Raw genomic sequence first — 22,897 nt, forward strand, 5'->3', positions numbered from 1 at the left:
GAGCTGCTGGAGATCAACAGCAGGAACAATTTGTTTCCTGACTGGGGGATCCTTGTCTGTGCATAAACGTTCCTCTGTTTCTGTCACTGAGGTCCCACTGGGTGTTGGCACTGCGGCTCCCAACCAGAATACTGGCCATCTGGTAGCCATAATTTCTTCATATTTCTCTGCTTGTGCAACTTTGTAAGTATGCATCTTACATACCTTCCCAATTTTTCTGGAGCAACCATATATTGAAATGTAATTACTGCAAAGAAAATGTTGTTTTGATATACTATTAATTGTACACCCTTTTTTTTATAGAATATGATATACCTTTTGAAGTCTGAAACATGTAAGGCGTCCATGCCTGGAATGTACATTGGTTAGCCCCACCAACATTGTTTCTTTGGGCAACCACCGTCTATCATTCATGACGTGCATGTTGGGTACCTTACTGAGTGTTTTTATTTGCTATCATTTGCATACTCTTTTTATGTGAGTATTTATGCTTGTTATATATTTCCTAATAAAATATTTTGTACTTTTCTACCTACCTGGTCTGTCCCTTGTCAAATCCATGAGGGGCTGTGGTATGTGCCCTAGGGCACTACTAGTTCTATTTATATGGCTCCAGGAGTGATAAGGGTATGGACAGCACCACCAGGATAATAATAAAATATTCTAATCAACATCACAAAATACGGAATGTCATACAGAAATATTGGCATCTGCTGTCAATGGACCCTAACGTTGGCAGGTTATATCTAAAATGCCATTTATAACATTTAGACAAGCAAAGTCCATCAAAGATTATATCATTCATAGTGAATATGAAGGCTAAGGCAGACGTGACCCTTGCAGGCTCAAACAGACGTACACATGTGGGGGATGCAATTATTGCAGATACATTTCTCTTTTGTTCAATGACGGACACAGATGCTTTAAATCTTGACCTTAGGGTTATATCGCCACCTTCAGGAGAGAACTAGGCAGAACATGTAAAACAGCAAAACTTCACAGCACTCCCCAGGGGGTGGCCGCACTGGCTATGACCCCTCACTCTGCTTCCTGGAGCTCAGTTTTTTTTCTGCCTAGTGTAGAAGGACCTGGCTCCCTGAGGGGACCATTGGTCCTGGGAATTTTAACATTTTTTCTGAAATTTTGATCCTATGATCTACAATCAACATTTGGGCTGGGTGACAGGCTGGATAATATAGATCCTTGTAGTCTCCCCAGCCTGGCCATCGAGCATGAGCAGACCCTAGCTACACACTGGGTCGGGCACGACATGCCCCTTTCTGGTCCAGGGGCGGCCGGTGAGTTATATGCTCTGGGGCACATATATGACCGGGCTACTGCTGTCCGTGTCACAGTGTGTCGTGGCCGACAGCCACCCCATACTGTTTGGGTGATGGGTCTGTGGTGGAATGCGTCCCGCAGTCCCAACAGGAAGGGTAAGTATGGCACAACTTGCCTCGGCAGGATGGAGCAGCTGGCATTCTCTGGGCATTCCCTGGGAGATTGACTAGGGGGTCTCTCCCTTTCTTCTCTCCCTGTCCCTCATTCCCTCCTCCCCATGCTGGGGCCACTGTGTGACTGGGCATGAGGTGTGGTGCATGTACCTGGCCGGGGGTCCTCCGGACAGCTCTGGGCCTTGGCGGGGGGGGGGGCTGTGCTGACTGTCAGGGTCCACTCTGTAGCCTTAGTCAGTGTATTACTGTCAGCCATTTCCTAGAAGGTTCCATTTTCTCTAAGGTTTTTTTGCTAGAACGGCCGGCGGCCATTTTCTTGTAGCCTCAGCACGGGTTACCTCTAGTGCTGGTGACTGTATGCTTCCAGAACAACGTGGCTTTCACTCAGAACACCTTGTGACTGACACAGGGCAGAGCAGATTGCGGAACTGTTTAATACAGGTATCTGCACCCATTTCCGGGCATAGATATCCGCAGAATCTGCAGGTATTTACGCCACTTCCTGCGGGGCCCCCGTTGTCTGCTGGGAAACACACGGATCCCAGAGACAACAGGGACCTTATTGCATACTTATTGCGCAGCGCAACTCACGCATGCGCAGTAAGGAACCGGGAAGTGAAGCCGCAAGGCTTCACTTCCTGATTCCCATACCCAAGATGTCGGTGGCAGCACCCGAGAGCCGACAGGCAAGTGACAGGCGAGTGAGGGTCAGCATGAAGTCAGAAGCTGGCGCTTCTTCCCCAGACATCCCTGCTATTGCAACCTGCACAAAATGCAGTGCCTATCGACGCTTTGTCGGCAGTCCTGGTGTCCTTTGTTGCCAAGGCGTAGGTGACATGCGGGCGAAGAGGAGTAAAAAATGCCCCCTACCCCCACCGTCTTCTGGGGAAAGCTCTGATTCAGACTCGGGCCCCACTGTGACAGGTGGCTGCTGTTCTGACATGTCAGTGGATGCGGACCAGGACCGTTCGGACAGTGAGGATACTCTGTGTCCGGGTTAGCGCAGGAAAAAGCACTAGTAGGAGCACTTATCACAGAGGTGCAGGATACCCTGAAGATACAGGATACAGCAGGGGCATCTGCAGAGGTGGCGGACCCTTTTTGGTCCTGCAAACTGGCCTGCATGCCTAAGGTGTTTCCGTATTTGACTTATTTTGATAAGTTAATTTACAAGCAATGGGGAAGCCCGCAACGGGCCTTTTCAGTCCTGAAAAGAAAGGCAGTGCATTAGCCTTTTGAGGAGAGCCTCCTGAAAAAATGGCTATCTCCTCCGGGTGTTGACTCCCCGGTATCCAGGTTGAATAAAGTAACCACGATTGCGGTAGAAGGGACTCCTGCCTTCAAGGACCCTGCCAACAGGAGGGCTGAGGCAGTGGCCCGGTCCATGTTTATGGTTGTGGGGTCAGCGTTACAGCCTGTGTTGGCAATGGCCTTGGTGTCGCAGATGCTTACTGAATGGGCAAAGTTGTTGCACTGTGAATTAGAGAAGCAACAGACTTCCCTGGTCTGCATAGAACTGGCAGATCAGTTGGTGCATGACCTTAAGTATGTCTGTGATGTGGCCCTGGATACGGTCCCCCTGCACTCTAGAGCATCAGTATCAGCAGTGGTGCTACGGCGCCTGATTTGGCTGAAATGCTGGTCTGCGGACCAGGCACCTAAAAGAGCATCTAAAAGAGCACTGGTGGATTTGAGAGGCTATTGGGAGCTTCGCTGGGTGACATTATAAAAATGTTACCGGTGGGAAGAGCACGTTGCTCCCACAGTCCAGGAAGGGTAAGGAGCCACGCCGTAAGCAAGGGCCCTCTTTTTCCACTCAGAAATGGCTTTTTCCCCCGCTCGTGTCAGCAGGTAAGCGTTCCCAGTCCAACAAGGTGCCTGCTGAAGGACAAAAGCGTCCCTGGTTTCAAAGTCAAACAAGTCTGCAAGCAAAAATGCTACCGCATGAAGGTCTGCCCGATTTTTGGGTGGGGGTTTGCCTTTAGGAGTTTTCAGCTCGATGGACCTCCCTACTGTCTGACCAATGGTACTGGTTTCTGCATACTGGTTTCATTGGGATACAAGATAGAGTTTCTTTCTTGTCCACCAAACAGATTCTTTCCCTCCAACCTTCATCTGCTTCCGGATTCGGGAGGTCTTGTTTGGGGCAATACAGGACCTGCTACTGTGCAGGGTGATAGTACCTGTGCCGACGCTGGAAAGGTTTCAGGGATTCTACTCCAATCTGTTTGTAGTTCCAAAAAAGGAAGGGGTCCGTCCAATCTTGGACCTCAAGCAGCTTTGTGAAAGTGCAAAGGTTCAGGATGGAATCAGTTCGCTCCATGGTCGCTGCACTCCATCAGGGGGACTTCCTGGCATCCTTGGACATCAAGGACGCATACTTACATGTACCCATATGCCTCAGGCATCAAAGGTTTCTGCGATTTGCAGTCGGGGAAGAGCACTACCAATTTTGTGGCTCTCCCTTTTGGCCTGGCGTCAACACCCCGAGTCTTCACAAAGAGTCTTTCTCCCTTCAGACAAGCTGCAGACTCTTCAAGCTGCGGTGAGGATATTGGTGAACCGCAGGTGGTCGGCACTGAGTTTCTGCATGCGATTCCTGGGTATCATGGTAGCTACTTTCGAGGCGGTACCGTACGCTCAATTTCACACTCGAGTCTTGCAGAAAGAGATTTTGTCAAAATGGGACAAATCTCTGTTATCTCTGGATTATTAAATTCGGGTGAGCCACTTAGTCAGGGATTCCCTGCTCTTGTGGCTAAAGTCACCGGCCCTTCGGTCTGGGAAATCGTTCCTTTCTCTCCATTGGACGATGATCACAACGGACACCAGCCTGACCGGTTTGGGGGGAGTTTTGGGCGTACAGTTGGCCCAGAGCCGTTGGACGTGGGAGAAATCCCACCTACTGATCAATGTGCTCAAGCTTCGGGCGATCAGGCAGCGCCTCTCCACATGGTCAAAGAGGCTGCAAAGGCGTCCGGTCAGGATCCAGTCAGACAACGCCACGGCGGTGGAGTATGTCAACCATCAAGGGGGAACAAGGAGCTCGGCTGCAGCACGGGAGGTCGCTCACATCTTACAGTGGGCAGAGCAGCACGTGCCGGCCCTGTCGGCTGTATACATTCCAGGCATAGAAAACTGGCAGGCGGACTACCTAAGTCGTCAGATGCTGGACCAAGGGGAATGGTCATTGCATCCGGATGTATTCCGGCTCACTTGCCTAAGGTGAGACACGCCAGATGTGAATCTCTTGGCCTCTCGGCTCAATAGGAATGTGCAGAGGCTTGTGTCCAAGACAAGAGACCCCTGGACGGATGCGTCAGATGCGTTGGTGGCTCCATGGGGGCATTATCGGCTGATTTATGCCTCCCCCCCACTAAAACTCCTGCCACGCCTGCTACGCAGAGTGGAGTCCGAGGGGATTCCGGTGATTCTGATTGCCCCGGATTGGCCTCAGCATCCTTGGTACGCCGACCTAGTACAACAAACCTCCTGGGCTTTCCAACATCAAGCGTCTGTCTGTCTCACTACATTTTATAAAGTTGACATGAGCGCATCTTTGGAAGCTTGCTTTGGCTGCAAGATTTTGCAGGCGGCTGTGTAAGGTTGCAATTCCCACTTTCATTTAAGTTACAAGGTTGTTGTGAACGCATCGTCGAATGCATAAGTTGGCCGCAGGTTTTGCTGGTGCCCGTTTAAGTTGGCAACTCCGCGGTGGAGGAGTTCCTCTTTGTTGTGGGTGAAGTTATTTATTGGTCTTTCCACCCCTCGTTTTTTGACACTGCTTGGGGACGTCCCTAAGGTCAAGATTTAAAGGAGCGGTGTCTGTCAATGAACAAAAGAGAAAATAGAAAAATCCTTTTCTCTGAAATTCATTGACGGACACAGCACCCTCCCCTCCTATTTATGTTTGTACTGCTTTTTGGCGAACTGAGCTGCAGGAAGCAAAGTGAGGGTTTATAGCCAGTGGGACCGCCCCCTGGGCGGTGCTGTGCAGTTTTGCTGTTTTTACATGTTCTGCCTAGTCCTCTCCTGAAGGTGGTGATATAACCCAAGGTCAAGATTTAAAGGAGCTGTGTCCATCAATGAACTTCAGAGAAAAGGATTTTTTCCCACAAATAGAGCTTTCTTTTGCTGGTATTTGATCACCCCTGTGGTTTGCCCTATAAACAAAAAAAGAGCGCCAATTTTGAAAAAAACAAAACAAACAAAAAACGCATCATTTTTTACATTTTGCTATAATAAATATCCCTCAAAAAAAAAAAAAAATATATATATATATATATATATATATATATATATATATATATATATATATATATATATATATATATATATATATAAAAAAATTTCCTCAGTTTAGGTCGATACGTATTCTTCTACATATTCTTGGTAAAAAAAAATTGCAATAAGCGTTTATTGATTGGTTTGCGCAAAAGTTATAGCATTTACAAAATAGGGGATAGTTTTATGGCTTTTCTTTATTAATAATTTTTTTTTTACTGGTAATGGCGGCGATCAGCGATTTTTATCATGACTGCGACATTATGACAGACACATCGGACATTTTTGGGACCATTGTCATTTATACAGCAATCAGTGCTATACAAATGCACTGATTCCTGTGTAAATGACAATGACAATGAAGGGTTTAACCACTGGGTGCAGTGTAGGGGTTAAGTGAGCCCTGGGGAGTGTTTCTAACTGTGGGGGATCGTGGCTGTGTATGACACGTCACTGATCTCTGCTCCGATCACAGGGAGCAGAAATCAGCGATACTGTCACTAGGCAGAACGGGGAGATGCTTGTTTACATTAGCATCTCCCCATTCTTCCTACCCGTGAGACGTTGCGGGGATCCCCACGACGATCGAGTGCGCTGGACCCTCGTTCGGACTCACGGAGGTCCCGACTGGCGCGCACGAGATGGCACGGTGGCAAAATTAAAGGGATGTACCTGTACGCCCGTTTGCCTGTCTGTGCCATTCTGCCGACATACATCAGCGTGCACCGGTCGGCAAGTGGTTAATTTGTTTTATTTTTACAGTACACTTTATACTGTATTTTTGTATTGCTGTAATCATTTTTAGATGAATAAATGGTTGTGGAACAAATCATCTGAGTTTGCATTATTTCTTATAGAGAAATTTGCTTTGATATATGAATGCTTTGTATTACAAGCACATTTCCGGAACTAATTATGCTCACTATCCAAGGTTTTACTGTATGTATGTGTGTGTATATACTGTACATACAGTATGTATATACTTTCAACACATGATTCAGACTACTGGGTTAGCTAATGTGATACCACAGCAGTAACCATTGTTCAAACATAACTATTGGAAACTTTGGACTGAACTATCTGATAAGGCATGAGCCATTTCATTATGTGTACAAATTTCACCTTGTGCTTTTGATCTCTGTAAACAACAGGCATTGCTGATTTGGCTAATACCAAATATGGTCAGTGATGTCCTAGGGAAACCTTTCCCCACTTCCTCATCATTCAAACAATATTTGAGCAGTGAAGAAAGAAGAACCTGCACTCCCTTTTCCTCTCACCTGCTAACACTGATGTCCTTCAGACAAAGTTGGACCATGGAAAGGTAAATATTAGTTGAAAATAGAGCATTAAATATTTTTTCAATGTATGTATTACTACTTTGTCTTACCCATATGCACTTGTGAACTGGTTAGGGGCCCAAATAAACATGTTCACATGGGAGAGAGTGGCCACTACTGCCCCACATTGGCGACAATAGCCACTCCCTTGCTACCTTTCCTGGGTACTGGAGATATTGAAGAGCTCAGTGCCTGTCATTATTGGCATCAACATTGTTAGGGGGGCTGCACACTTGCTGTTCCTTGGCTATGGGGATACAGCCTGCATGCCCACTGTGCTGAGCGAATTAGCTCTGGCACACAAGTTGTGTTTAATATTTTTTTGAATAAAAAATAATTAATAACCATGGGAGGGCCACTCCAAAACATAGAAACACTCCATTGACTGGTGTTATGTTGGTAATATTAGTAAATATATAGGAAAGCATATTATATTTACATATTATATTTACTTTTTTTACTTCAGTTACTTCCTGGTTTCAAAGTCTAGGAAAATTATGTCATACATCCCAGGAGTCTTCAGGAGGGGAGGAGGGGCTTTTTTTTAGCATGCCTCCTGAGCCAAGGGCAGATGGGTTCCAGATTCCAGGAAGTAAATTAATCTGCCCTCAGATCTCCATTCTGTCAGGGGAGGAGAGACAGATCTGCTGTTCCCAGTGATTAGGAACAGAGATCTGCCTCCTCCTCCAGTCAGTCCCATACACCCACAGTTAGAAACACGGATGAGGGAACGCATTTAACCCATTGATTGCCCCCTAGTGTTAGTCCCTTCCCTGCCAGTGACATTTATACAGTGATCAGTGGCTATTTTTAGTTCTAATCACTGTATAAAGATCAATGGTCCCAAAAAAGTGCCAAGTGTCCAATCGTCCCCCCAAACTGTCGCAGCCGCTAAAAAACGCTGATCGTTGCCATTACTAGTAAATTAAAAATTTATCAAAAATGCCATAAATCTATTCGCTATTTTGCAGACGCTATAACTTTTTTTTCTCTCTTTTTTTTTTTTACCAAGAATACAAATTGGCCTAAATTGATGAAAAATTTTTTTTTTTAATTTTTTGAGGGGCATATGTATTATAGCAAAAAGTAAATATATTTTTTTCAAAACTGTCTGTATTTTTTGGTTTATAGCACAAACAATAAAAAACGCAGGGGTGATCCAATGCCACCAAAAGAAAGCTCTATTTGTTAGAAAAAAAGGACATCGATTTTGCTTGGATACAGTGTTTCACGACCGCGCAATTTTCAGTTAAAGTGACGCAGTACCGTATCGCAAAAATTGGCCTGGTCATTAAGGGGCAAATTCTTCTGGTCCTTGAGTGCTTAAAATTTATTAAATAGTGTTTTTGGTTTGTGCTGCTCATATGCAGTGTAGTTCCACATTAACATACATTATTCCCATTTCAAACCAGGGAATAGTTTGAATATTGTGCAAGTTGAGACATTGAGGAATGTTGGGCAAATTTCAGAATCACTGGCGGCTGGTGTTTTTTTGTTTGGGGGGCGGCAATCAACCGAACCCCCCCTCCCCTGGCTGCCTGTTGCTCCACTGGCACTTACCCAATCTAGGCGGCGGGCATCCGAGGAGCAGCAGCTGGGATTGGGCATCTGAGGAGCTGTGAGGATCGGGAATCGGAGGAGCGGTGGGGATCAGGGCACCAAGCAGTGGCAGGAATCAGGCATCCAGGCTTCAACCAGCGGCTCTTCTCCTCCTTGCTTCCGCTGTGCATCTCCTCCCCTCCTCCTAGGCATCCAATAGGATTGCCTGTCCTTTCAGCCAATCAGGTGACAGGTTTTAGACCTGCATCCTGATTGGCTGTTGCAGTGTAGTTCCACAACTGGGTGGGTTCCAGAGGTAATGCTCTGCGTCCCCAGCCCACCCTATTCTTAAGCCTATTAGAGCCTCTGGCTCTAATCAGATGCTTAAAAAAAAAACCCACCACTGTAATTCATGTTCTCGGTGCTCTGAAAGGGGCTGGGTGCATGGATAGGGAGAGCGGAGGGGCATGAATAGGGGGGCAGCACCCGAGCGCCCACAATGGATAGGCTGCCCCTGTTCAGAATGCTTATACATTCACTAAGTAGTAAATAGGATGAATAGTACAGTAAATAACTTTCCCACTGAAGTACAGATGTTAGGCAAATCATGTTTGATGTTATTTTCACATGAGCAAATCTTGTTTAATGTAGTTTTGACAGATGAACCTTGTTTAACCCCTTGGCATTAAAGCGGAGGTCCACCCTAAAGTGGACCTTCCGCTCATTGGAATCCTCCCCCCCTCCGGCGCCACAATTGGCACCTTTCAGGGGGGAGGGGGGTGGAGGTACCTGTACAGTACAGGTATCTGCACCCACTTCCGTGATAGCTCTCTGCGGAAAGGGGCGTAGATTACGCCCCTTTCCGAAAGTCCCCCACTGCCTGCTGGGAAACACACAGATCCCAGAGGCAGCGGGTCCATCCTTATTGCGCAGCGCGACTCGCGCATGTGCAGTAGGGAACCGGGAAATGAAGCCGAAAGGCTCCACTTCCTGATTCCCATATCCAAGATGGAGGTGGCAGCACCCGAGAGACGATCGAGAGATCGGCTTCAGGTGCCGACATCGCGGGCGCGCTGGACAGATAAGTGTCACTATTTTAAAAGTCAGCAGCTGCAGTATTTGTAGCTGCTGGCTTTAAAAAAAAAAAAAAAACGCGGACTCCCGGCGGACTCCCGCTTTAAGTGTACACAAATATGCGGCCCCACTGGACTGGGCTTTTCTTCCTTGGGGTCGCATATTTGTTTATCTGTCTTAGTGCTGGAAGCACACTACACGACACGCTCCCAGCACAGAGACCAGGGTCTCATCAAGAGCCCCAGACCCCATGTTTGGGTTAGTGACTCGGGGGTTAGTGTTTGGGTCAGGGTTAGAGTCAAAGATCAAGGTCAGGGCCATTATTTTTTGGGCATTTTTTTTTTTTAATTAGTATCAATTTCAGGTAGTGTCAGTGCATTTTAGGTAGGATAAAAAAAAAAAGAAAAAAGCAAAATATGCACTATTGTTTTCTGGCTGTACTACAGGTTGTTCTTTGGTGGAAGGTTATGATAGTAGCAGGAAATATATAGCTAAATGTAAAAAAAAATATATATTTTTTACTATTTTGGGCCAGTTTTCCTTTGATAATACATCTACCACCAAATGAAAGCCCAATTTGTCCTGAAAAAAATGCGGTATAATTCACCTGAATGCACAAAGTATTTGTGATGATATGTACCGTTTTACTAACACGTCAGAGTTGCAAAATTGTGCTTAGGCATTAAAGTGGTTCTATAGGCTGAAGGTTTAAATGTAAAAAAACCTTCTGTGTGCAGCGGTAACCCCCTGCAACCCCCACAATCCTTACCTGAGCTCCTTCTGATCCAGCGATGTTCACAATAGCCTCAGCTGTCCCAGGACTCTCCCTTCTCATTGTCTGAAACAATCACAGCTAGTGAGCCAATGAGGAGAGAGCGGGGGGGGGGGGGGGCCGAGCCCGGAGTTCTGGCGAGAAAAGTCCCCTCATCGGATAGTGTCCGCTTTGTACTGCGCAGGCACACACTACATTGCCACATGCTCCCGATGCTCATACAACTCTGCAAGGGGCAGATGCATACAGAAGATGGCCAGACGATGGCTCATATGATGGGGGTAGATTTCTCAAAGGGGCAGATGCCATCTTCTGTATGCATCTGCCCCTACACCCACCCCTTGCAGAGTTGTATGTGCATGGGGAGCTTGCGGGAGCATGTGGCACAATGTAGTGTTAATTGCGCAGGTGCCGTGTACAGCTCATGAACAGCTATTCATGTTTAGAGACTTTCGACATGTCCTTTGTCCTCCGTACTGTGCAAGCGCTGCGCCTGCCCAGTACAGGACGGAGACTATCCGATGGGGGACAGTTCTCGACAGGACACCGGCTCTATGTGTCTTATGAACGCATAGAGAAGCGGCTCAGTAGCGAGCATGCAGTGGTGCCCCCAGGGCAAGCAGCTTGCTCTGGAGGCACTGCTCGAGGGGGAGGAGCACTGACGGGGGACCCAAAAAGAAGAGGATCAGAGGTGCTTTGTGCAACTGCACAGAACAGGTAAGTATGACATGTTATTTAAAAAAAAATAAAGCTTTGAAACCACGTTAAGATTTCTTTTATCCCTTAGGCGTGAAGGGTTAATGCAATTTTTCTTGTTTGAAAATACGAAAAACTTTGCTGAAAATGGGCGAGAACCACTGTAATAAATAAAGTGAATGTGGAAAGCGATATCTTGGTCAAAAAATGGGGAAGTGTTTAGCGAAATTCCTGTTCAATCAATCAATGATAAATATATCACTATATGCAAGCTCCCTCTAGTCTACTTCTGTTTTGTGGCATATTGGTAACACTTTAACCACTTACAGACCTGAATATTTTCCCCTTTAATGAACAGGCCATTTTTTGTGATACGGCACTGTGATGCTTTAACTAACAATTGCACAGTCGTGCGATGCTGTACACAAACAAAATTGACATCCTTTTTTCCCACTAATAGAGCTTTTTTATGGTGGTATTTTATCACCTCTGCAGTATTTATTTTTTACGCTATAAACAAAAAAACGGAGAAAATGAAAAAAATTTAATATTTTTTACTTTTTGCTATAATAAATATCCAAAAAAACAAAATTTCTTAATAAGTTTAGGCTATATGCATTCTTCCACAAATTTTTGGTAAAAAAAAAATCAATAAAAAAAAAAAAATCAATAAGCGTATATTGATTGGTTTGCACAAAAGTTATAGCGTCTACAATATAGGAGATATTTATATTTATGGGATTTTTATATATATATATTTTTTTACTAGTAATGGCAGCAATCTGCAATTTTTAGCAGGACTGCAACATTGCAGCGGACAGATCAGACACTTTTTTTTGGGACCATTGACATTTATACAGCGATCAGTGCTATAAAAATGCACTGATTACTGTATAAATGTCAATGGCAAGGAAGAGGTTAACACTAGGAGGCAATCAAGGGGTTAAATGTGTTCCCAGGGAGGTGTTTCTAACTTTGGGGGATGGGACTGACTGAAGGAATCACTAGGAACAGCAGATCTCTCTCCTCCCATGTCAGAATGGGGATCTGTCTGTTTACATTGACAGATCCTCATTCTGGCTGCTTCCCTCAATCACGGGTGGCCGACTGACAATGCGACTATGTGCATCGGGTCCACAGCGGGAACATGTCTGCTATGGCTCTTAAAGGAGCCAACGTACACCTACTTCGATTTGCAGGAATTAGCCGACCTAACGCAGTATAATGATGGTGGCTGGTCGCATAGTTAAAGGAAAGGAAAAAATCGCGCTACCACCATAAAAAATAAATAAATAAAACTTGTGTACACATCAAATACTGCTGCAGGTCTGCTATATACCAAAAGTTATATACTTATAAACGTAACCCAAAAAAAGAACCACGCTGTCCTAAGGGTGAGCTTAGGGTGTGTGCTTCCCCTAAGAGGAATGTGAACATATAAAAATTAAAATACAATATCATCAAATAATTATATCAGTGCCCCATACCTAGAGAAAAATTTCAGTGTTACAATCACAAACATAAATAAGCATTAACAACAATAAGGCTCCATGCACACTGAAGCTGATAAACTGCAGTTTATTGGAGTTTGGGCGTTTTTTGTAAAAGCCCATAAACTCCACTCTATGTTAGCCTATGTGTCCATGCACACATGGACGTTTTTCAGCTTTAATGAGCAGTGGAGTTTATGGGCTTTTTTCTGAACGCCAGAAATTCGCGTTCAAAGTGCCGTTTTTCAGCGGCAAAAAACGACAAACGCTCATTAACGCTCATTAACGCTCGTTCATTAGTGTTCGGCATTCTATTTTTCAATGCATTGTGGGATTTTTGGAGTGTCCTCTGTGTATTTTTATAAAAAACGCCCATTAACGCTAACGCTGTAAAACGCTCATTAACGCTCATTAACGCTAGTATAAAACGCTGTTAAAAGCAGGTTTTTCAACCAGCGTTTTCTGCCAGCAATCTGGCGTCCAGAAATAGCTTTTTTGAGCTTCAGTGTGCATGGAGCCTTACACATCTTCAAATATGTTATAAATGCTGCAAAATTACAACATCTACACCCTTAGGCTCCATGCACACTGAAGCTGATAAACTGCAGTTTATTGGCTTTTTTGGGCGTTTTTTGTAAAAGCCCATAAACTCCACTCTATGTTAGCCTATGTGTCCATGCACACATGGACGTTTTTCAGCTTGAATGAGCAGTGGAGTTTATGGGCTTTTTTCTGAACGCCAGAAATTCGCGTTCAAAGTGCCGTTTTTCAGCGGCAAAAAACGACAAACGCTCATTAACGCTCATTAACGCTCATTAACGCTCGTTCATTAGTGTTCGGCATTCTATTTTTCAATGCATTGTGGGATTTTTGGAGTGTCCTCTGTGTATTTTTATAAAAAACGCCCATTAACGCTAACGCTGTAAAACGCTCATTAACGCTCATTAACGCTAGTATAAAACGCTGTTAAAAGCAGGTTTTTCAACCAGCGTTTTCTGCCAGCAATCTGGCGTCCAGAAAATGGAAAATTGTATACTCACCTTTCCGTAATTTTCCTTTCCTGACGCATCTTCATGGCAGCACACACTGGGTTGTGACTCCGCCCCCACAACCTGACAGGATTGGATTAACTATAAATTTGAAGGGGAGACACCCTGCTGCATTCTCTGTAAATATCATCACAAAAGAAACAGGGAGGGCAACTGTGTGCTGCCATGAAGATGCGTCAGGAAAGGAAAATTACGGAAAGGTGAGTATACAATTTTCCATTTTCCTGACGCCTTCATGGCAGCACACACTGGGAAATAACTCGCCAGTCGGGTGGGTGCAAGTAAAATAATATTTATTCCTTATAATGCTGAAGAATTGGCTCTGACGGATTTGCCGAAGTCGGCCATGGATAAATGAGCAGAATCCACCTTGTAGTGGGAAATAAAGGTATTCCTGGAGGACCACGTTGCTGCCCTGCATATTGTCTCTGGTGAGACCCTGCAATACGCTGCCCAAGAGGTAGCCACTGCCCTAGTTGAATGAGCCCTGATGTCTTCAAGAATCGCCATATGCTGGGTGGAGTAAGCTTTTTTAATGGTTCTGACTAACCAGGATGCAATAGTGCATGAGGAGGCGGCTTGCCCACGCCTGGTTCCATGGGGAATGATCAAAAGAGAGTTAGTTTTCCTAAAAGAGGTGGTAGCAGTTAAGTAGTTCATGATGGTTGTTTTGACATCTAGTGGATGAGGATTACCCTGATCGTCTGTGAAGGATGGAAGGATGATGGTTGTAATGGAAGGAAGTTGCCACTTTGGGTATGAAGTGTTCGGAAGGTCTGAGGACTACTTTGTCAGGAAAAAGAACTAACTTAATGCTTGGATCTCCGACACTCTCCTAGCTGATGTAATCACAATGAGAAAAGACAGTTTTAAAGTCAAATCCCATAAAGAGATAGTTTCAAATGGAACAAACGGAGGAGAAGCGAGAGCATGGAGAACTATTGAAAGAGCCCATGATGGAAAGACTGGCCTCCTGGGGGGTTTAATGTTTAGATAGGCTCTGTAAATTGGATTACCAATGGGTGGAATGCCCACTTAGTATCTGTTTTAGCTGACAGAGCTGATACCTGAACCTTTAGGGTACTTAAGCTTAGACCATTGTTGACCCCCGACTGGAGGAATTCCAGGACCTGAGAGGGTTCCGGAGAAAGGGAATTCCATCCTTTCTGTTGTGCCATGAAGCAGAATCTTCCCCAAACCTTTGAATAGATGGTATTGGTAGTGGCTTTTCCTGGCTTGCATCAGGGTTGACTTCATGAGAACAGCCTTGCGCTCTTAGTCTAGCCCTCTCAATCTCCAGGCCATCAGGTGCAATTTCTCTGATGCAGGATGTAAAAATTGACCTTGAGACAGAAGATCCGGAGTTATTGGGAGAGGAACTGGAGGTTGAAGGCTGAGCTGTAAGAGTGTCGTGAACCACGGCCTCCTCGGCCACAGTGGAATAATCGTAAATACCGTCACGAGGATCTCCGAAGCCTGGATAGGAACCTCACAATTAACAGAGTTGGAGGGAATATATACCCCAACTTGAAGTTCCATGGGTGAACTAGACAGTCCACTCCCTCCACAGATGGGAATGAACCTCTTGACAGGAATCTGTGGCACTTGGTATTCGTCAGAGTGGCTTCTAAATCTACTTTCGGCGTTCCCCAGATTTCCGTAAGGAGGGAGAAGTCTGAGGGTTCAACCACCACTCGTTGTTGGATAGCGTTTCTCGACTCAGGCAGTCGGGTAGTATGTTCTGTGCCGCTGGGACATACACTGCTTTTAAACTTCTTAGATGTATCCGAGCCCATTCCAAGATGGGCCGAACTTCTTCCATCAAGGTGGCACTCCTGGTACCCCTTTGCTTCTGAACATAAGACACTGCTACTTGTTGTCCATTCGAATGAGCACATTCTTGTCCGTCAGAAATGGTGCGAAGGCCCTTAAGGCATAAACGGCTTCCCTGAGCTCTAAAATGTTAGAGACCAAACCTTGAGCCTGAATATGCCACTGGCCCTGGGCTGCCTGGTCTTGATAGTGGGCCCCCCAACCGCTCTGGCAGGCATCCGAAGTGACTACTTCCGGGTCTGGAAGGACTATCGGTTTGTATTTCTTGAGATTGCTCGGGCGCGTCCACCACCATATCGATTGCTTCACCGATCTGGAGATGCCTGAGTGAGATGGGGGTCTGCTGAAGACGTACTGGGAGCAGCTCTATCTAATGCTGGTGTTGTTTCCAGTATGGACTCCCGCACTGATTTTCTTATGAGGTCTGTAGCAATTCTTGCGTCTGCGACAGGCAAGTTATCTGGCAGTGCCGGAGTGCCGCATACCCAGCAAGCGTTTGCTGCAGGTTGGGTGTGGCGGCTTTGACATTGTGAGGAAAGAGATCTCCTGCGACTTGATCGACTTTGGCGTGAGTAGCTATGTTGTGAGTGGCTGTGTCTTCAGTGCCATGAAGGAGATCTTGAGCGGCTCCTGCGGGACATCCTGCTAGACGTATGGCTAGACCTTCTCCCATGGCTGGAACTTGCGCCTCTTGATCTAGATGGGCTGCCAAAAAAATGCAGCATTTAACGTCTGGCACTCTTTTTTTCTCCCCTTCAATACTTACATTGCCCGGTAAAGCCTCTTACCTACCTTGCTGATGGTGGTCTGCGTGGGCAGTGGACTCCATAGAAAGAAAGGGGTGAAGGACAGTCTGAGATAGAGAGAAATAATGTGTACACATACACATATATATACACATACACATATATATACATACACATATATATATATATATATATATATATATATATATATATATACATACATATATACATACACATACACACACACACAATTCACTTATAAATATATATATTATTTATTAACAAAGTTTATCTGCAAGAAACAATATAATAACAATAATAATATATATAGGAGTCCCACAGGGACTTACCTGGAGACTGCAGAGTGATCTACATGCAGAGGCAGCAACCTTCCTTCAGTTTTGCAGATTGCACAGCAGAATCACAGAGAAATACAGCTCTGTATTTGAAAATAGCGCCATTGCGGCGGCTAATTGACACTCTGCGCATGCACAGAAGCGTCCCGAGTGTTCCGGCGCCATTTTGGATAAGGGAACACACATTAAAAACATAGGGGAAAAAAACACTAGCACTGCACGTGCTCAGAGTGGCTGAACAGCGCCATCTAGGCTGGAATTACAGCATAGAGAAAACACCACTGAAGGAGAAACAAACGGCAGCCATGACAGGGGACTACAAAAGACAGCAATCCCAAAGGTAGAGAAAAAAAGGGAATATAAACCACCACTTACTATAGGAATAAAAGATGGATATTATTTAAATAAGAGGAATCAATAGGCAAAGAAGGGGAGTCCACTGCAAAGCAAAAAAGCTTCTTTAAAGCTTTGGTAATGCCAGAAATCCAGTAGCCCCTTGAGACCACCAGAGTGGGGGTTCCCTCCATAGAAGCTCCTTTAGAGACTGTACAGGAGGGACTTCCAAACAGGAGAGGCTTGAACCTGCTGGGGCGAATGCGGTAGAGGCTTATTCATCTGTAACAGGAAAACTCAGTCCGTCCAACCTGTCAGGTGAGGATAAAAAAGAGAATGCAGCAGGGTGTCTCCCCTTCAAATTTATAGTTAATCCAATCCTGTCAGGTTGTGGGGGCGGAGTCACAACCCAGTGTGTGCTGCCATGAAGGCGTCAGGAAATAGCTTTTTTGAGCTTCAGTGTGCATGGAGCCTTATCACAATGTGTGCAAAACAGTGATTTAACTGCATAGAAAAATGAGCTAAAAAAACTCTCAATAATAAGGTGTCCACTTTTCAAATTGAAGTGTCCAATTTTTCAATTAAAGAAAAGTCCATAAAAAACTCTAGAACCACCACGTGTCAGGTGTAAAATATATCAACTCTCCGTATCCTGTTCGAAGTCTTAACATATATTATAGTGCACCACCACCATAAAGTGAGGATTGGCTCCTTACCAAATATCTCTAAACAATACGCTCTATAAGATCAGGCCAAGCTGCGTGCATCCCTCACTCGTCCACAGATTCCGCCCACAAGCCAAATCACATTTCAGTCAGGCTCCAATGATTTTGCAATGCATGGTCTTGGACCCTGCCTTTTGACCTGCTTGCCTCCTAGGCACTGGTAATCCCAAAACTCGCAAGAATTTGCTCCTTCACAGTGCACAGATTTTGTATAAAGTTGTCAGGTTTTTAATGCTGTCTTCAGTACTTGAGGGAGAATCTTCCTAAAGGTGGATAGTTTATAGCCCTTTCTTGGTCGCATAGTTGCCAACATTGCAAAAAAAAAAATTCGGGACACTTTTTTGGCAGTGGGCGGAGTCGTGGTATAATTAGGGGGCGGAGGCATGCGTTTATAGGTGTGGCACACGAAAAGGTAAAAATGCGCCGCAGCTAAAAATGGGCGTGGTTTACGTAAAATTGTGGGCGTGGCTTACATGGTGCGTGGCTCAAGGGGGTGTGGTTAGAGTCTGAGATGAATGCGGGATGGAGAGGGAAAGGAGGGGGATGGAGAGAGGGAAGGGGGGAGAGGGAAAGGAGGGACAGCAGCCCCCCGATCCTACACCACAATAGCAATATGTGTTTTCCAGAGTTTGACAATCAGCAGATAAAGATACTCCAAATACCTGATGTTGGTGCTTCAATCATCCCGGCGCCATGATTGTTATGGTGTCAGGATGATTGAAGCGCATTATTTCTATTATTATATTGTAATATAAAAGGAAATCATTCAACTCCCCATAATGCAGAATCAGTGGGAGCCCTGAACGCGTCACTAGCCACGTTGCCTGCCACCAGATGCCATCAGGTGTCCCAAGCGGATTCTGTCCTTACATCAGGTGCCCCATCAGAGGTACCTTCCTCACATCTGTGTCCATCAGCGGAGCCCCTCCTTACATCTGGTGCCCCTCTGACATCCACAGACCGCCCCCCCACATCCTGCACAGACCTGCTCCCACATACTCCACAGACCTGCTCCCACATACTCCACAGACCTGCCCCCACATTCTCCACAGACCGGCCTCCACATCTCCAGACTGGCCCCCGACATACCACTGGCCCCCAACATCCACAGACTGGCCCCCCACAGCCACAGACTGGCCCCCCACATCCACAGACTGGCCCCCACATTCACAGACTGGCCCCCCACATTCACAGACTGGCCCCCCACAGCCACAGACTGGCCCCCCACAGCCACAGACTGGCCCCCACATCCACAGACTGACCCCCACGTCCACAGACTGGCCCCCACATCCACAGACTGGCCCCCACATCCACAGACTGGCCCCCACATTCACAGACTGGTGCCCGACATACCACTGGCCCCCACATTCACAGACTGGCCCCCACATCCACAGACTGGCCCCCACATCCACAGACTGGCCCCCGACATACCACTGGCCCCCACATTCACAGACTGGCCCCCACATCCACAGACTGGCCCCCAACATACCACTGGCCCCCACATCCACAGACTGGCCCCCACATCCACAGACTGGCCCCCACATCCACAGACTGGCCCCCACATTCACAGACTGGCCCCCGACATACCACTGGCCCCCACATTCACAGACTGGCCCCCACAGACTAGCCTCCCACATCCACAGACTGGCCCCCCACATCCACAGACTGGCCCCCCACATTCACAGACCTGCCCCCACATCCACAGACTGGCCCCCACATTCACAGACTGGCCCCCACATTCACATACCATGACTGTCACTGGCCCCCGACATACCACTGGCCCCCACATTCACAGACTGGCCCCCGACATCCACATACCATGACTGTCACTGGCCCCAGACATCCGACTGGCCCCCGACTGGCCCCCGCCCCGACATCCACATTGTAGACTGGCCCCCGACATGCTGCCCCTTGCCGCGCGCAGACATTTAACTGTGGCGCCGCCCACCGCCCTTTACACTCACTGACACAAACACACACTAGCAGCGGGGGTGGGCGGCGCCACAGGTGTAGACCAACTTCTGGTCTTCTTAAAAATGGCGGCCGGCGGAGACATTGTCTCCGCCAGCCGCCGACCTCTAGCGGCCAGCGGCAAAAAACAAACCGAATTTCGCGGGACATTTCCCGGGACATAATTAATTCGGGACAAATGTCCTAATCGCGGGAATGTCCCGCGAAATTCGGGACAGTTGGCAATTATGTGGTCGGCAAGTGGTTAAATGCAAATGTTGCAATTAGTAATAATAAAATAATAATATAGATCAATGGTAGAACCATTTTAAACTGAGTTGATGATTGGTATGTATTCCATATCTTTTTTTCTGTGTAAATCATGTCTAACTGCATGATCTTTTCCCTAAATATGTAGAAAGTGCTGACTTTGTTTAAATTGCTAATTCAGACATCTAAATTATGACCTTTCAAACTAGTGCTGATTACACAGTAAATTTTTTATGAACAAATTCCTTTCATTTTATTTTTAGCAACGGAAGGCATTAAATTTTAAACATTGATTTTTCTGTTATGATTTGCAGTTTGCAGTTAAATTCCTGTGTTCCTGGTATGCTAGCTAAAAATAAATAAAAAATAAGTAAAAAAGGATTTTTAACTTTTCATCCTAAAAATAGGATATTATTCATTTATGGGAAAATTTCTAAATATAACTCTCTGGGCATTGAACATTGGAAATCATATGCAGTGCCAGTGTTTATGTATATGAACATACATGGACACTTACACACATGGACATTTATCTAAACGTGTGTAAAACTAGGCACTTTATGGATCATATTTGTGATTTTTATTCAGAATTGTTCTGCCAGCAAGATCCTGTATTTATTATCAGCAATTTCATTATGATCATGTGCGTTACACCTAAGTGATGCAGTTAACAGGGTGGGGTTGCAGGAGGGCTAGTGATTCCGTGCTGACACAGCACACACTTGTTTATGACCTGAATCCCCACAACAGAACAGTATACCTGCTAGGATTGTCACCACAGCCAGTGTCACCCTTCACTTATGGACATTTGTGTTATTAGCAAGTTTGAATAGAAATCAATGGAGAACACTGGGGGTGATTTAGGTTGCGAGGCGCAACACACATTTCCATATTTAAGACATGGTGTGCCGGTAACAGAGCACGAATCCCCCATTTACTATAGCGATCTCAGCACAAGGGAGAATGCAGTCTGTGCGCCACTATGGACATGGAGCATGGCATCTCCAATGCAATATTAACAAAAGATGGAGGTGCCAATATTATGGGGCAATGTGAGGAAGTTTAGTAACAACTGCCCAAGTAACAAATATGCTCAAATTAGAATGAGAAAGTAACTTTTTCAGAGAAAGCCTTCTGTGCCTGCAAGTACACTTAGAACTGTGCAATATCAATGTAAGCAGTGCGCATGCACTTTTCTTTAATCGTACATCATGGGACACAGAGCCATAGTAGTTACTATGTGGGATGTCCCATAGCAATGGCAACTGAGGGGAGGGAGACGGACAACAGAATTAGGGCAACATGAGACTAGAGGAGGGATACTGCTGCCTGCAGTACACTACGCCCAAAGGCGATATCCTCATGCCTTTTTACATCTACCTGATAGAATCTGGTAAATATATGGATTGAAGACCAAGTTGTGGCCTTGCATATTTCAGTCATGGAGGCTTAGTGATGCACTGCCCACAGAGCACTAACAGCCCTAAAGGACTGCGTTTTGATTTGAGAGGGTGGAATCTCTTTAAACCATAAGCTTGAGCGATTACATGTCAAATCCATTTAGAAATAGTAGATTTCGATACTGCCTGTCCTCTTTTAGGACCTTCAGGCAATAAGAAAACAAAACATCTTTTTTCCTAATCTGATCAGTCGCCTTTAAGTAGACTTTGACTGCTCTCACCACATCAAGAGAATGTGGTGATTTTCCTTTCATAGAGCAGGGTTCTGTAAAAAATTAAGGTAAAAGTTAAGATGAGGACGCAATACTATCTTATCCTTGTGAACAATAATAATATGGCTCTTTACAAAAAAGAGCAGCCAATTCTGATACGCTTCATGCAGCAGATATGGTTAACGGAAAAAACAGTTTCCTTCCTTTTCAAAAAGGACCAAGGGAATATGTTGTATTGGCTCCAAAAAAAGTCTGTTTTGGTAATGCCGACAAAAACTAAATTCAAGTCCCAAGGGTTCAGGGGTGACCTAAATGGAGATTAAGCCGTGTTGCCCCCTGAATAAAGTTACAAACCAAAGAATGGGAAGCAAATGGTCGTTGAAATAATACAGATAAGGCCAAGACCTGTCCTTAGAAAGTACTCAAGGCCAGCTTTTTATCTTACCCCATCTGCAGAAAGTCAAGGATTCTACCTATGACCTATTTCTTGGGGTGCCAACCCCTGGTTTCACACCAGGAGACATATACTTCCCAGACTCCATAATATATAATTATGGAGGCTGGCTTCCTTGCATTTAAACAAGGTAGATACCACTGAACCTGACAGCCCACACTTCTTCAGAGTGTGGGCCTCAATAGTGAATTTAGCATTTGTAAGGTAAGGTGGAATACCCGACCTTTGCGAGAGAAGGTCTGGATGTGGTGGTAGGGTCCATGGGACCCCTACCACCATCCTTTTGATCTCTGCATACCAAGATCTTCTGGACCACACCGGGGTCACAAGAATCACCAACTTCCCTTTTTGCTTGATCCTTCAAAGAAGTCGTGGACACACGCAGTAAAACTGATTCCATGGGAACAACAAGGCACCTGTTCCGCATGCTAGCGGATCCTTTGTTATTAACATAAATGTCGAACTCTCAACCTGGATGCAAACAGATCTATGTCTGGAATCCCCCATCTTTGACCTATTGTCAGAAAGATATCGGGGTGAAGGAACCTGGAAATATGCCCACGGTGGTATGCACCCTTGACGTCGATTGACGTAAAAAGTTCCGCTCCTTGTAGGATGGAGACAACTGATTGGATTGACTCCATGCGAAAAAGAGCGGATATCCAGGAACTGGTTTAGAATCTTGAGATCCAGAATGGGTTTGAAATCTCCATTCGATTTTGCCATGAAAAAAGGGTTTGAATAAAAACTCAACCCAGCTCTTTCATGGGGATCTGAGAAAATGAGGAGACGGGAACTCTTGAAACCCCAGATTGTACTCTAGAGCTATTGAAGAAGCCACCCATCTGTCTTGACATTCT

The sequence above is a fragment of the Lithobates pipiens genome, unplaced genomic scaffold, assembly GCF_037356315.1.
Source record: "Lithobates pipiens isolate NorthernLeopardFrog02 unplaced genomic scaffold, aLitPip1_a1.2 Scaffold_19, whole genome shotgun sequence".
NCBI classification, from domain to species: Eukaryota; Metazoa; Chordata; class Amphibia; order Anura; family Ranidae; genus Lithobates; species Lithobates pipiens.